Below are 13,659 nucleotides of genomic sequence, written 5' to 3'. Positions count from 1 at the left end.
GGTTCCGGTCGTTTCCTATCATTGATTTGTGTGGTCTTAAGAGATCTGGAACAGGAGAACCAAAGGTCCTTCGGATCCAGTAGGTCTCGTCTAGTGTGCACCAATGCAAACAAGTGCCCCTGGAGCTGAAGTGCTTAAAGCACATAGGCTGACTTGGGCATTAAACAGCACCCCGTGAGAGATCTGAGGAAAGTGGAGCCTTGAACAAACCAACAAATGAACCAAACTACACAGAGATAGATATGACTTCATTTAGAGGGTTATATTTAGTTAAGTACAATCAATAGTAAATTATTTGTGTTTGTGCATTTTCAAACATTATACTTTTTTCATTATATACATTCTTCATCTACTTAGTGTTGTTATAGGTAAATGGAATCCAGTTCCACTTGTTCCAGTTTAAATAAAACTGCCATTTTGTTGTTGGTGTTTTTTTGGACAAACTGTTGTATTATCTTGGCTATAAGTCAATCACATTACCACTGTGACTGACCATTACTAAATCTTGGTCAGTGATTTTGGGCAGGCAGGCAGGCAAAGTGGAGCACTCTCTCACCTTCAACCAGGCGAGTAAACCATTCCTGACCAGCAGCTTCTCTACATCACAAGGCCCAGGGGGTCTTCTCTGGCTCACAGGACTCAGGGCCCCAGCCAGTTGGTAGCCCTGGCAGCGTCTCCTCAGGGAAGTTGTCAGGCCCAGCACCAGGAGAGAGACATTCTTCTCCCTTGGCTGTCTTCACCCAACTAAGCTGGAAGGCCCGCCCTTTATACTTCCCCTTCCTGTCCCACTTCTTTGCTTCCAGTCAGGTAGGGGTGGACTTCCAGTTTCCATCCCCCAGAGGGGGTTTGGCTCTCCCTCACCGTCAATCTCAGAGTGAGGCCACACCTCCCAGCCCCTACAGACCTCAAGAAGTGATCAAGTCTATCCCCCTGCACTGAGTCAGGCCCAAGTAAACCTATACCATCCCTAACAGGTGTTTGTCCAACCTGTCAGTGATGGGGGTTCCACAGTCTCCCTTGGAAACCTATTCCAAAGCTTAAATACCCTTCCATCTAGAAAACTTTTCCTAATAGGTAACTTTATTTATTTTCTCTTGCTGCAGCTTAAGGTCATTACTTCTTGTCCTACCTTTAGTGGGTATGGAGAATAATCAATCCCCATCCTTTTTATAAAAGCCCTTAACATATATCAAGACTATCACATACCCCCTCAGTCTTCATTTTTCAAGACATGCCCAGTTTTTTAACCCTTCTTCATAATTTAGGTTCACTAAACTCTATAATTTTTTTGCTGCTCTTCTCTGGACCCTTCCCAATTTGCCACATCTTTCTTAAAGTGTTGCGCCCAGACCTGGACACAGTACTTCAGCTGAGGCCTACCCAGTGCCAAGTAAAATGGGACAATTATCTCCTATGTCTTACTCTATTAATACACCCCAGAATGATATTAGCCATTTTTGCAGGTCTGTCACATTGTTGACTCAGATTAAATTTGTGAGCCACTATAACCCTTGGATTCTTTTCAGCAGTGCTACAATCTAGCCAGTTATTCCCCATTTTGTAGTTGTGCACTTAATTTTTCTTTCCTAAGTTAAGTACTTCGCACTTGTCTTTATTGAATTTCATCTTGCTGAATTCAGATCAATTCTTTAATTTGTCAGGGTCGTTTTAAAATCTAATCCTCTCCTTCGAAGTGCTTGCAATCTCTCCCATCTTGGTGTCACCTGCAAATTTTATCAACATACTGTCCAGTCCATTATCCAGTTTGAATATTTTTAGAGACTGTGAAAGTTTTATACACAGAAATGGGGTTTATGAGCTGTGGGGTGGTTGTTGGTGGTGACAAGGATGTAGAAAGAGAGAAATGGACCACTACTGTAGCACATCTTGACATTTAGCTTATATTACGTGTATTTGTTTTCACTGAGTCTGTGATATGATAACTTACCTTTGGAAGCCATTTCCACCTCAAAGGATCCAAAACGCTTGTTAGGTGGTTAGAGCTAGAGGTAGTAAGACCATTATTCTGAATTTCAAGACTTCAGTCTTAAACAAAATTTGGAAAATGTTTGGACATTTTCATGACCTTTTCAGTCAACCATTTCTAATTAGAATGAGATCACTGCACGACAGCAGCTGCTCTGCCCCAGGAACTCTGCACAGCTGTCCTTGGCCGGTGGAATGAAGAACAGTTGATCCAGTTGAAACTACAGATGTAACGTAGACTATGGCACAATAGAGTTAGTTGGTCTATCAATTAATTGTGACAAACTTTTCATAGAGGGTCACACATGTATCAGTATTATGTCCAAACTGTCCTTTTGCTCTTCTCTAGGTCTGTCTTAAGCTGACAAAATGACTATTGGGCCATCAAACTACAGAGGAAACAGCAGTAACACTGGAATATGTTCATTCTTCTTAAATGAGCCTCCAAATGCTATTTATTTATTTTAAGGAAGTACTTCACAGGGCGCTCATTTATTGAATATTGCTCAATAAGGCACCAGTTCAGAAAAGCACTTTTAAGCATATGTCTCAGTCCCACTGAAGTCAACGAGTCTCAAAGATGAGTAAGATTTTCAAAAGTGCCTAAGTCTCATTTTCAGAAGTTACTTGGGCACTTAATCAATGGGACCTAGCCTCCTTCATGCCTAAGTCATTTTTGAAAATGAGATTTCTGAGTCACTTAGGCGTGTTTAAACGTGGCAGATACATTTGTTTTTAAAGTTAAGCTTGTGCTATAAATGTTTCGTTGATGAGAGACAGGAAATTAGGCCTGGGATTCCAAAGTCTATTTTTCTAAATATCAGTGCAGGCAAAGAAAGGCAATATCATCTATATTCACAGTGCTTTCTTAAGTAGTTCAATAGCCAACTGTTTAATTCAGGGTAGACTTAAAATATGTGAGAAGAACTGATGTATATTTGGTCTCAAAAGGGTAAAAATAACAAAAGTAAAAAAATAGAAAATTCATATTTCATTCTTTTAATTATACTGGCATTGCTGTTCTATTCTAGATATCAGCATTTCTATTAAAATATCCTTTTCTTTGTCTGGGATCTGACACTTTTATCTCTGATAGATGAATATTGTATACCCGCTGTCAGAGAGAATGCATTTTTATTGTTTACATAAAGTGTTTCTAAAAATAATCCCCAGCCTGTTTACTTTGGGGTTAGTTTTAACATCTTTGCTGACCTTCATTCCTGATACTGTGCATGAACCTCAATATATTTATTTTATATTTATTTTTAAAAAAATGCCTAACTGAACTAACCGAATGTGTATAACACGAAGCACATCTCATGATCTTTGAGTATTGTTCTCTCTCTGCTGGGTTTAGTTTAATTTTGGCTTGGAGTAAAATTTTCAAATGAGATATAGGTTCCTAAATGATGAGGTCAATTCTAAAAACGGGACTTAGTCTCTTTAGTTACTTCAATGCTACTGAAAAATGTTAACCCTTGTCTACATAAGCAATCATTCTTGTGTATGAATTGGAACCTAATTTTAACAATAGTTGTCATGATGCTGACTGTGCTCAGTGAAGGTAAGGGCAAGCCTTGTTCAGCATGGTGTAAGCTATCCATGATTAAATGGGGAGCCTGCCATTTACTTAGCTGCAAGGTGCCAGGAATGTAAATGTTTGTGAAAAAAATTGCCATCAACATAGCATCAAAGCATCACGGGGGGTGTGGGAGAATCAAGTTCTGAATCTGGTATTTGCTTCTCAAACTGGTCAGGAGCCTAAGGGGTAAAAAAAAAAAAGGGTGGGGGGGGATTTACAGTTATTTTTCCATGTTTTCAGTTGCCTTTTGTTTGCTTGTTAGATTTGTCAGTTGTCCCCTTCCTTTGTCCACTAGGGCAAATGACTCTTAGAGTCTAGCCTATTTACTTGTAAACCTGCACAGGTGACTTACATCACCCACTGATTTCTGGCTGAAACTTGGAAGAACCAGCATGAATGCTGTAAAATGCTTGTGAGTTTTTGTTCCCTTTCTTGCTGTGATATATGCACTGCCCAGCCTATTCAGAAAGATTATATACATTTTATGGTATGAGGAAATTGAACAGTTGAATTTGATTAAAATAAATTTCACAAGGAACAGGTTGCTGCTATAGATTTTTAATTGCAACACAACCAGCATGTACATTTCATTGGTTGCCTTGGTGTGGTTTTAAAAATGATAAACAATTTGTGCATTCCAGATGCTAGCTTAAATAAATCTTCTTTAACAATGTTAGGACACTAGTTACCCAGAGGAATTTGCTCTCCTACAAAGCAGTCATCAAGATTGAACTAAATCTTCACTGGAACTCTGTGTAAAAGCATTGACTGGTAAGCAAACTTGTCAGCCTTGTGAATGGCCTGTCTCATTTTGAAAAGCATGGTCAGCCACTTGTGATGGAATATTTTTGACTATACTGCCTGAATGAAAGCAGTGGGAGGTGACATCTCTCTGTGTGTCTTAAAAATGCCATTTTGTAAAAGATGTTTCACTTTCTGAAACAAAAAGATATGACTGATTGCACTATAGTGTATCAAAACAAATCCCCAGTGTGAACTATAAGCTAAGAATATTGTACGGGGAGTCTTTTTAGCGAAACAGTCTGTCTGACTTTTAAAAAATAAAAGGAAAAAAAAATCTGATTTGAGAAACATTCACTAGGTGCTGAATGGCTTAGTGGTTTGTTACAGACAAACTCAGTGGGGCAGATCCTATGCCTTGTTTCAGGCCTCTTTCTGTGGCACTGGAAATGTAAATAGACCTTAACCCACCCACAGGAAATTTTCCTGTGTTCAGGAGTGGGATGTAGGAGAGGGGGAATGGCTGAAGTGTTCTGCACTAAAGCTGGACAGGAAATGGTTGCTGCCTCCAGAAATTTTCAGTTTAAAAAATATTCCAATTCTGCAGTCAATAGAGCTATGACCATTTACATCAGCCAATGATCCGTCCCTCTGAGAGCTGCACAGATCTAATTTAAAGTCACCTTTGTTTGCTTCCATCCCCATTCTCTAGATTACATCTCTGAGGAGGCGCAGCCCTGAATCTGGCCTTGTACGTCTGGCAGCCAGGGTAGGATGCTACTGTTTTGTAAAATACATATTTGAAGTTCAATTAGATGGATTGAAAACAAAGTTGGTCCTGATCCTGCAAACTCTTTCTTGCATGAGTAGATCTTATTCATGCTTTAGTTCCACTGAATTCACTCCCAGTGCTTGTGTGGGTACTTTGCAGGACTGAGTTTTCAACTATAACTACAGAGGGACAGTTTCACCCCACCCCTTGCCAAGTAATAGGCCTGGAAAAGCAGCTCCCTCAAGACTGAGGCTTTTTACTATAATATAATAGTACGTGTGTGAAAAAATTATCCAGGGACACCTTGGTTTTTACATCAACAAAGGCAAGTTACAGCAGACAAAGCAAATAATCCAGTGCCAGTGTGACAGGGAAATTTTCTCCCTTGAGAATGTTATTTGCCTGTGTGACTGAAACACATTTTCTGAAAGGATCATCTCTTCTGTTGGTACATGTAGAGGCTCAGCAGTATTTGAATGCTTGAGATTTTGTTTTTCTTTCTTGCTTCAGCTATGAAATTGATGAAAATTTATTTGCTTTTGAAGACCTCTTGGTGCGAACCAAAACCTCATGGTAAAATAGAGATGATGGGGCCATTCTCCCTTCTGTCAATAGGTACAGATATGGGTATTAGACGTACACATTGGTCTCATTCTCTGTCTGCCAACATTTTTGGTGTTTGGGAGTGTTCATTCATTCACTTCAGGCAATAGATGCTGTCAGGAAAATTAAAATCCTGGGCTCTGATTCTTGTGTCTCACTAAGCTGGGCTCAGTACAGCGCCTGAGGGAGGTAGATCAAAGTGCCAGGGCTGTCGCTACCTGGTTTGGTCTCTGTTAGAGCACCCCTGGGGTGGCTGTAATTTGAAGGCTGTTGCACCCATTGGCCAGTCAGAGATTAATGAAGTGCAGTCATGATCAGGCCCTCTTATTTTGACACACCCTCTAGGTGAGTGATGCAAGAGGAGTGGTATAAGGATATCTATTCCTGCCCTGTGCCACTAAGTGCCACTAGAAAGCCCATGTATAGCTCTATCTGGGTGGATAGCAGACTATGATATAGTGGGTGGTACTTACATTCCTTCTTACCTTCTGATAGTTCATAATTACATTAATTGCACAGTTGGAGGCTGTGCAGGGCACATTTTGATCCCTATCTGCAATGGTCGGAGATAGTGGAGATGTCCACTTCTCCCTCCACTGCAGTACACAGTACTGACTAAGATAAGAAGTGCTCTGATCCCATATATTGCAGTGCTTCTTCCGTGATAGGAAACTGCCTATGGAAAGGGGGGCCAGGAGAGGAAAGAATTGGGGTGGAGGAAAGAGGGTGAGAGAGATGGGAGATTAGAGAGCAGAGTAGCAATAACGGAGAAAAAGGGGATGTGGAGAAATTGTGAAAGGAGGACAGGGCAAAACTCTAAAGCTTACAAAGAGACTGGAGAACAGGGAGTGGCTTGAAGAAAGAGAAATGGGTTTTGGGGGGGAAAAAGTTGAAAAAGCATTAAAAAATTACAGAAAATTAATCTGAGGCAAACAGACTGAAAAAACATATATCAAAATGTAGAAGAATCACTGGAGTGTAGGAGGAGAACAGGACAAAGAAGTAAGGAAGAAACACCATGGAGACAGGCTAAGAAAACAATTTCATACCAAGTTTGCTTGATACCAATAATAAAAAGTGCTGTCCAAATGCTCAGTGTTGTTATTGCTGTTATTATTCAGTCAATGTTTTGAATATCTGATTTAATAGTGGTGGTGGTGTTTACAGTAAAACAGATCTTGGCGTTTGCCCTCCCCAAACCCTGTTCTCATTTTCATTCTGACAACCTGACATCTCTGAAGCATAGAAAATTAATTAAATCCACAATTGCTGTGCAGCAATCTAAGCGATGGCCAGTGTTTAAAGCTTTGTATATTCCCAGCACTCAGGCATGTACTTTTTGTTTATTTCTCGTTTAGCAAATTCTACTACTTGTTTTGCTTTACTAATGATACAAACATTGTCAAGATTAGTTGCACTTTGGCATTTTAATATTAATCAGTTACGTTATTTGAAGTTCTAACTGGGCCTTGGGGAAAACTGGATTTCTAGTTACCTGTACGGCCTTGAAGAACCCTTCCTCTCCAGGGAACGCAGATGAGAGGAAAAACCCATATCCTGTTTTCAGCCTCACAGAGCTAAGTAGCGTTAACACCAAATTAAAATAATCATGATAGCCTCTTTTCTTCTATCCCCTCTGCGTCTGCTTCCAGTCTCCCCACCATGATGGCAAATGCAGTTCCTCTCTGTTCCCTGTGTTAGGTATAGGGTCCCCAAACTTTGCCCTTATTAATTTAGCCCAAGCTCTGTGTTGCAGCCACTAGACCAGATCCTCTGATTATGGCTAGAATACACTTCTATTTTCTGCCTGACTTGGCCTTAACTCCACCATAGGATACAGCAGCCTGGCTTTAATCTACAACAGTGCCAGTTGTCCCAAAGGGTCATTTAGCTGAGAATAGATGGACTGCGGCAGTACTGTTCCGGCCACACCCCTTCCCCCCCCGTCACTTACTGTTTTATCATTTGTATTACAGTAACACCTACAGGCCCACACTGAGATTGGGGGCCCCACTGTGCAAGGTGCTGTACAAGTACAAACTGATGGGGGGGTCCTGTCTTAAAGAGTTTACAGACTTATTGGGCAAAAGAGGAAAAGGATGGGAGGGAAACAGACATGCACAGGTGAAATAACTGACCCAAGATCACACTGCTGGTTAATAGTGGAGCTGGGAATAGAACCATGACACCTGCCTCCCACTCTTGTCCATTAGACCACTCTGCACTTCCTCTATAATACTTTACCTGAGAACTCCTCCAATGGCATGGAAATTCTCTATGGGCCAGAATCTGGCCCTTTTGCACTGCTCTGGTGCAAAGGGGCCAGGACAGGAGCGAGAGGACTGGACAGGGCCCTCTTAAGAGCCTAATGTTGTCTATCCATTCTCATAATGCAGTGTTGTAGCCGTGTTGGTCCCAGGATTGGTCATTTTACAGACCTGAAAAAGAGCTCTGTGTTGCTCGAAAGCTTATGTCTCTCACCAAAAGAATTTGGTCCAATAAATGATATTACCTCACCCACCCTGTCTCTCTAATGTCCATTCTCAGGCAGATGACTTGCTCTTGAACAACTTATCTGTGGTATTCACCTCACCATCACCATGAATTACCAGCTTGGAAGTAGAGCTATCCTCTAGATTTGCCACAAGGTTGGCCCTGTAATAAGCTAAGTACAAAAACATCAGCCACCCAACTTATTCTTCTGTGCCTAAATTCTTTACTCTGAGCTCTCAGAGAGAAAAAAAAAATCATGTGCCCTTTAACACAATGAACATCTTGGCCTTGTCTCAGCATTTATTATATTGTAGGAAAATTAATCATTTTGTAACGTTCATTCTGCTGTCCATTAGCTGTTATTAGCTGTTGACTAGCTGAGTTTCTTAGTAATGGTTGAATAATTTTTTCTCTTCTTTATAACATGAGGAGCCTTTCAGAAGACAAAAGATGTGCCAAATGTCTGCCAAGTTTAAGGAATAAAATGCGTATTTTTCTCAATTTTTTAAACAACCTGGTGACCAAGTTGTGTCATTAGGGGTTTTTAATCACATAAAGCCAAATCTTGAAATCCTTACTTAGCCAACCCCCTGCTAGAGTCAGGAATTGAGTATTCATATGTTAAATTGCGCTGGCACCTGCGACCATGGAAGTGCTTTAAACACAACAAGTAATTAAGACTCTGTTACAATGACCCTGATGTAGTAGAATAGGCAAAGTGTGCCAAAACTCAGCAACTAAAGTGTTTGATAAGAAAAGGGTGCACTGAATGTAAAATTTCAACCATTCACTGCTGTCCTTTCAGTTTCAGGTGTAGTATTGGCACATGCTCTTGGATCGGTATTATAATCACCGCAAGTATTGAATTCCCAAACAGGTTGATTGATTAAGGATGCAGCAGTCCTCTGACTGAAGTAGACACATGGAAATGTGTAGTGTTATAAGGAAAAAATGAGCCTGGGAGCGATGACTCTTGTTCTTCAAGCTGCGTATTCAAAGCCTGTAAAGATTAGGAACCTACCCCCTAGTGTATTCTATGATTTAGTAAACAAGGGTAAAGATCCATTGTAATGGACATACTGCACTACAAATGTTACTGTACCAGGGCACCATGTTATAAGATGGTGATGCTCTGACCCTCTTATAACATTGACAGATCTTGTCAATGTGAAAAGGACAAAACAGTGTTATAAGCATGTTTGGATAATGTATATTGTGTAGGGGGTCAGATTCTGGTCTCAGTTACACTGGTGTAAATGTGGAGTAAATCAATAGTAAGCAAAACTGTCTGGAAAAAAAATTCAAAAATGGGTGCCTAAAATTAGGCCCCCAAATTTCATTTACGCCTCTAAATAAGTGGCTTAATTTTTCAAAAATGCTGATCTTCCAGCAGCTCCCAGTGAAATCAGACCACTAATTTAGGAGTCTTAATATGGATTTAGGAACCTCACTTTAGGCACTCATTTTAAAAAAATCTTGGCATCTTCAACAGATGTGGCAATTTCCTGCAATATCCTCAACAATCCTTATTGAATTAAGTTTAAGTATTTTAGGCATTCCTTGTATTCAAAATGCAAATTTCTATGTATGATTGTGGGATTGCATCTAATGTCTCTAGGAGGTAGATGTGACTAATGTAAACCCTGGGAAGTGTTATGAGCTTCAGAGGACTATTTGGAACACTGTGAATTTTTAAAGTTAAATGGGTTTCCCAGGAAATCTCAAGAGGGAGGTGCATGCAAATGTAACCCATCTGGTTACGCAAGAACTCAGCGTTTTGAAATTTTGCCCTGAGGAGGAGATCCTTTGAGGACCATCTGCTACACAAGGACAGATCGAAGACCCAAACTGTATAAAGGAGTGGCTCACAGATTCAGGGGTGTGCTGTTTCTGAGCCAAGGTGGTTATGAACTAGTAACCACAGGAAACCCACATGGTAAGATTTGAAGGATTGTTTACATGCCAGAGCCCTTGTTGGATGTGTGGAGGTTCTTTTATTGTTTTTAATGTGTGTCCTTTGCAATGCTTTTCACTTAAGAATAAATGTGCTTGCTTAGAAAAAACTGTGTGTTAACTTGAAAATGGGTAACAATGCTGCTTATAGCCTCTGAGGAAGGAAGGTAAAGCAGGCTTGTTGAGGCAGTCTGACTTGTTGAGGTCTTCACAGGGTAGGCAGGGAACTGTACAGCCTGGAAATACCCTGGTCAGGAGGGAGAGAGATGTGGGTCTTTGTCCAAGAGAGATGATGTCTGAAGAGCTGGGAGCCTAAAAGGGGGCGCCTTTCAGAACCATAAAGGGGGAATTCAGGTGCAGATTCCCTGAACTGTGACAGCATCCACCTTTACACCAAGGTAACTGAGCTCAGTATCTGGCCCCAGAGCGATAATATAGTTTTGTCTCATAACTTAGTCCAAGAGCTATAACTGACATGAGACGGACACTACCATATGATAACATGGTGGCTTGATATGGTAATATCTGTGGAGCAGAAGGGGAATAAATACTTTGAGACCATATGTACTCAGAGCGTGAAGGGCCTTTGCATTACCTTTTGCGTTAACATGAGAAACGGAGAGTCCAGACTGAAATGGGTACAATTAATTGCCACTATTCTTTGTATCATTTAGAAAACCAGCTTAAAAGAGTGGGTGATGGCATAAAGTAAGTGATGTACCTTCTTTCCCCAACAGTTCTCTTGTATTTTAGAAGACATGAAGGATAATCACAGTGAATCTTGGGGAAAATAACTAAATCATCCTCACTTTAAAAGGATCCAATTAAAAAGGATTGATCAAAAGGAGACACTGTTATGAAGATGTTCTCAGAAAAGTTCTCAGAAAAGTTCTCTGCCATATTTTATAGAAAAAAAAATCACATTCTTTACCTTGTCAACAGAAAATGCTTTAAAATGTTACTGACATTTGATGGGACATCACTAAATCTCAGGTCACTAATACTGTCTTTGTAGTCAGGAGGCTGTACATTTGCCACTGATTTTATTGCCAGATGCCAGGTACTTTATATTTCAAGTGTTTCAAATGTCAGAAAATGTCTTTTCACTGTGTGCTTCAAGTATAAAATATTTTATTCTTTAAAGGTACACACGCTCTGTATTATTCAGGTCCATACACTGTGCAAATTATTAATACTTGTGCTTCTATGCATGGATGACATGCATGAGGTGCAATGACTCTGGTCAAAAATTTCAAACTTTGTGTTTAAAGGTAGGCACCTATATCCATAGTTAGGTGCCTAAATAAACATGGGATAAAATTTTCAAAAGCATCTAAGGGACAGAATTTCAAAGTATTTAGGTACCTAAAACTAATGCTAAGTGCCTAATAGCATCCCCATTGAAATCGTGTTTAAAAATCCCATGAGGTGCCTCTCTGTATCTTTAGGCACCTAAATACCTTTAAAAATCTGTCCCTAAACCCTATTTTCAAAAGTGATTTAGGAGTCTAAGCATATTGACTTTCAGTGACACATAGGCTCCCAAGAGCCTAACTCACTTACAAATGGGACTTAGGCTTCTAAGTCACTTAGCTGCGTTTTGAAAATGGTACCCATGTTCTGATTTATGGAGCGCTTGTATCTTGTAAGGTTATTAATGGGCTCGGCATCTCTTCCCCCCATTCAGATTCCTGGAGCACATTACTTCTATACTTAGTACATTTCATGATCAGTCGTGCAATACTTCACCAATTACTGAGGATACACTACCTTCTCTTTTCTATCAAACTTTTCTGGTTAGGCTTTATATGGAATCAGAAAGATAAGAGGATCTACAAAGATCCAAGCATTTAGTTTTGCAGTTACATTAATGAAATATGCGAAGAGCTAAACTCTGATGCTCTTACATTTCAACTGATTTTTGTCAAAGCATATTAAATCTAAGAGGCTGCATCTGCCTCCTGAACTCAAGTTCCCCTTGCATGTGTGTGTAAGATGCCATTCTGAATTATGTCAGAGTTTACAGGAGAAAACACATGTAACTAAAACCCAAGCTTATATGACTCTTTGCTAATAGAAAACTTGAAAAGAAGAATCTGTTTTCAGAATTAACTAGAGGAAAATGAATTGCTCAGCTTCCTTTGGAGCTGGAAAGTCTGAATAGAGGCTCTTACAGATCCATTTGAGTTTGGCAGGGGAAAGGTGTGGTTGTTTTGTCATAGCTGGTGTTGTGCTTCCCAAAAGGATTTCATTTATATATAATTATTCTCACAGCAGAATGACTGACCAAGTATTATTATCAACTACAATTTGATTAATAATATAGTAAAAACATCCTGATTGATGATAATTAAATCACACAGTGTTTTAGTATCACGTGCTGCACAGAGCCGCAGGAGACACATTACGGAGCCACTTGTGGCTCGCAAGCCTCAGTCTGCGTATCACTGGATTATATGATACATGGAACTGCCTTTTCAAACAACTTTTTTCTTTCAGTGGATATTTTTCTGATTGTTTTCTTTCATCCTATCTTGTGGGGTTCCTTCAAGCTTTTGTTTGATTTCTTCTCCCTTCGATTCCCCCTTGCTTTTTAACCATCCCCCTGTCTTCTGCCCAAGAGAATTGGACCAGACACTCTTTGAACCTTCGTCTTCTGTATGGAAACAGTTAGTGCTAGGATTTTATATGCTTTGTTGATCCCACTTGGAAGGGCTTTGCCATAAAATAGTTCTGTCTTGATTGATTTGCTCTCATTAGCATCCTTGTATTATTTGCTGAAGTAAATGGCAAGGCTTTATATTTGCCTGCCACTTTATCTTTTTACAAAGAGCATTCAGCAAAAGTTGGTAATGGAAAAGCTTTTAACCTTCCAAGGCATCAGGTGATCTTCGTCCATTTGTTAGTGTGGTGACATATTGAGGAATCTACTAATGCCACAAGATGCAGAAAGATCCTGTGGCTGGGTCTGCATTCCACCTACCTACTATTGCCAAAGGTCATTAGAGGATTTAATAGGAGGCCCAAAGAAACTGGCATAGCAGTGAGGATACAATTTTCGTTTTGCCCCTTTTACTTAAAAATTAAAGAAATGAAATGGATAATAAATCTGTTTCCACATTCTGAAATGCAGTGATGCTTAACTTGCTTAAATTTTGCTTTCTGACTTCATTGATGGATTTCAGGGGAGTCCGGGCATGCTGACAAACGGGTACTTGTATTACATATTTATAAGAGGGAAAACATAGAATAATTCCCAGGAACACAGGTGTAAAGTAAATGTCACTTTAGGGCATTAGGAAAGTGAATTGATCTTTAACTAGAGTACTTTTTTTGGCACAGACCTCTTATTTGGTCGATCATAACAAAATTATAACTGATTCATTCTTCTGTTAAACAGAACACAGGCCATAGAACTTCTCTGAATTCATTCATTCTTCAAGTCCAGCATCTGTGGTTGAACTAGTGCATACTTTTAGAAAAACATCTGATCTTCATTTTAAAATAATCAGAGATGCAGACTCACCAT

Source organism: Emydura macquarii, unplaced genomic scaffold (assembly GCF_026122565.2).
Source record: "Emydura macquarii macquarii isolate MOO-44397 ecotype Brisbane River unplaced genomic scaffold, CSIRO-AGI_Emac_v2 contig_2768, whole genome shotgun sequence".
Classification (NCBI taxonomy): domain Eukaryota; kingdom Metazoa; phylum Chordata; order Testudines; family Chelidae; genus Emydura; species Emydura macquarii.
Note: the sequence above shows the minus strand (reverse complement) of the source record.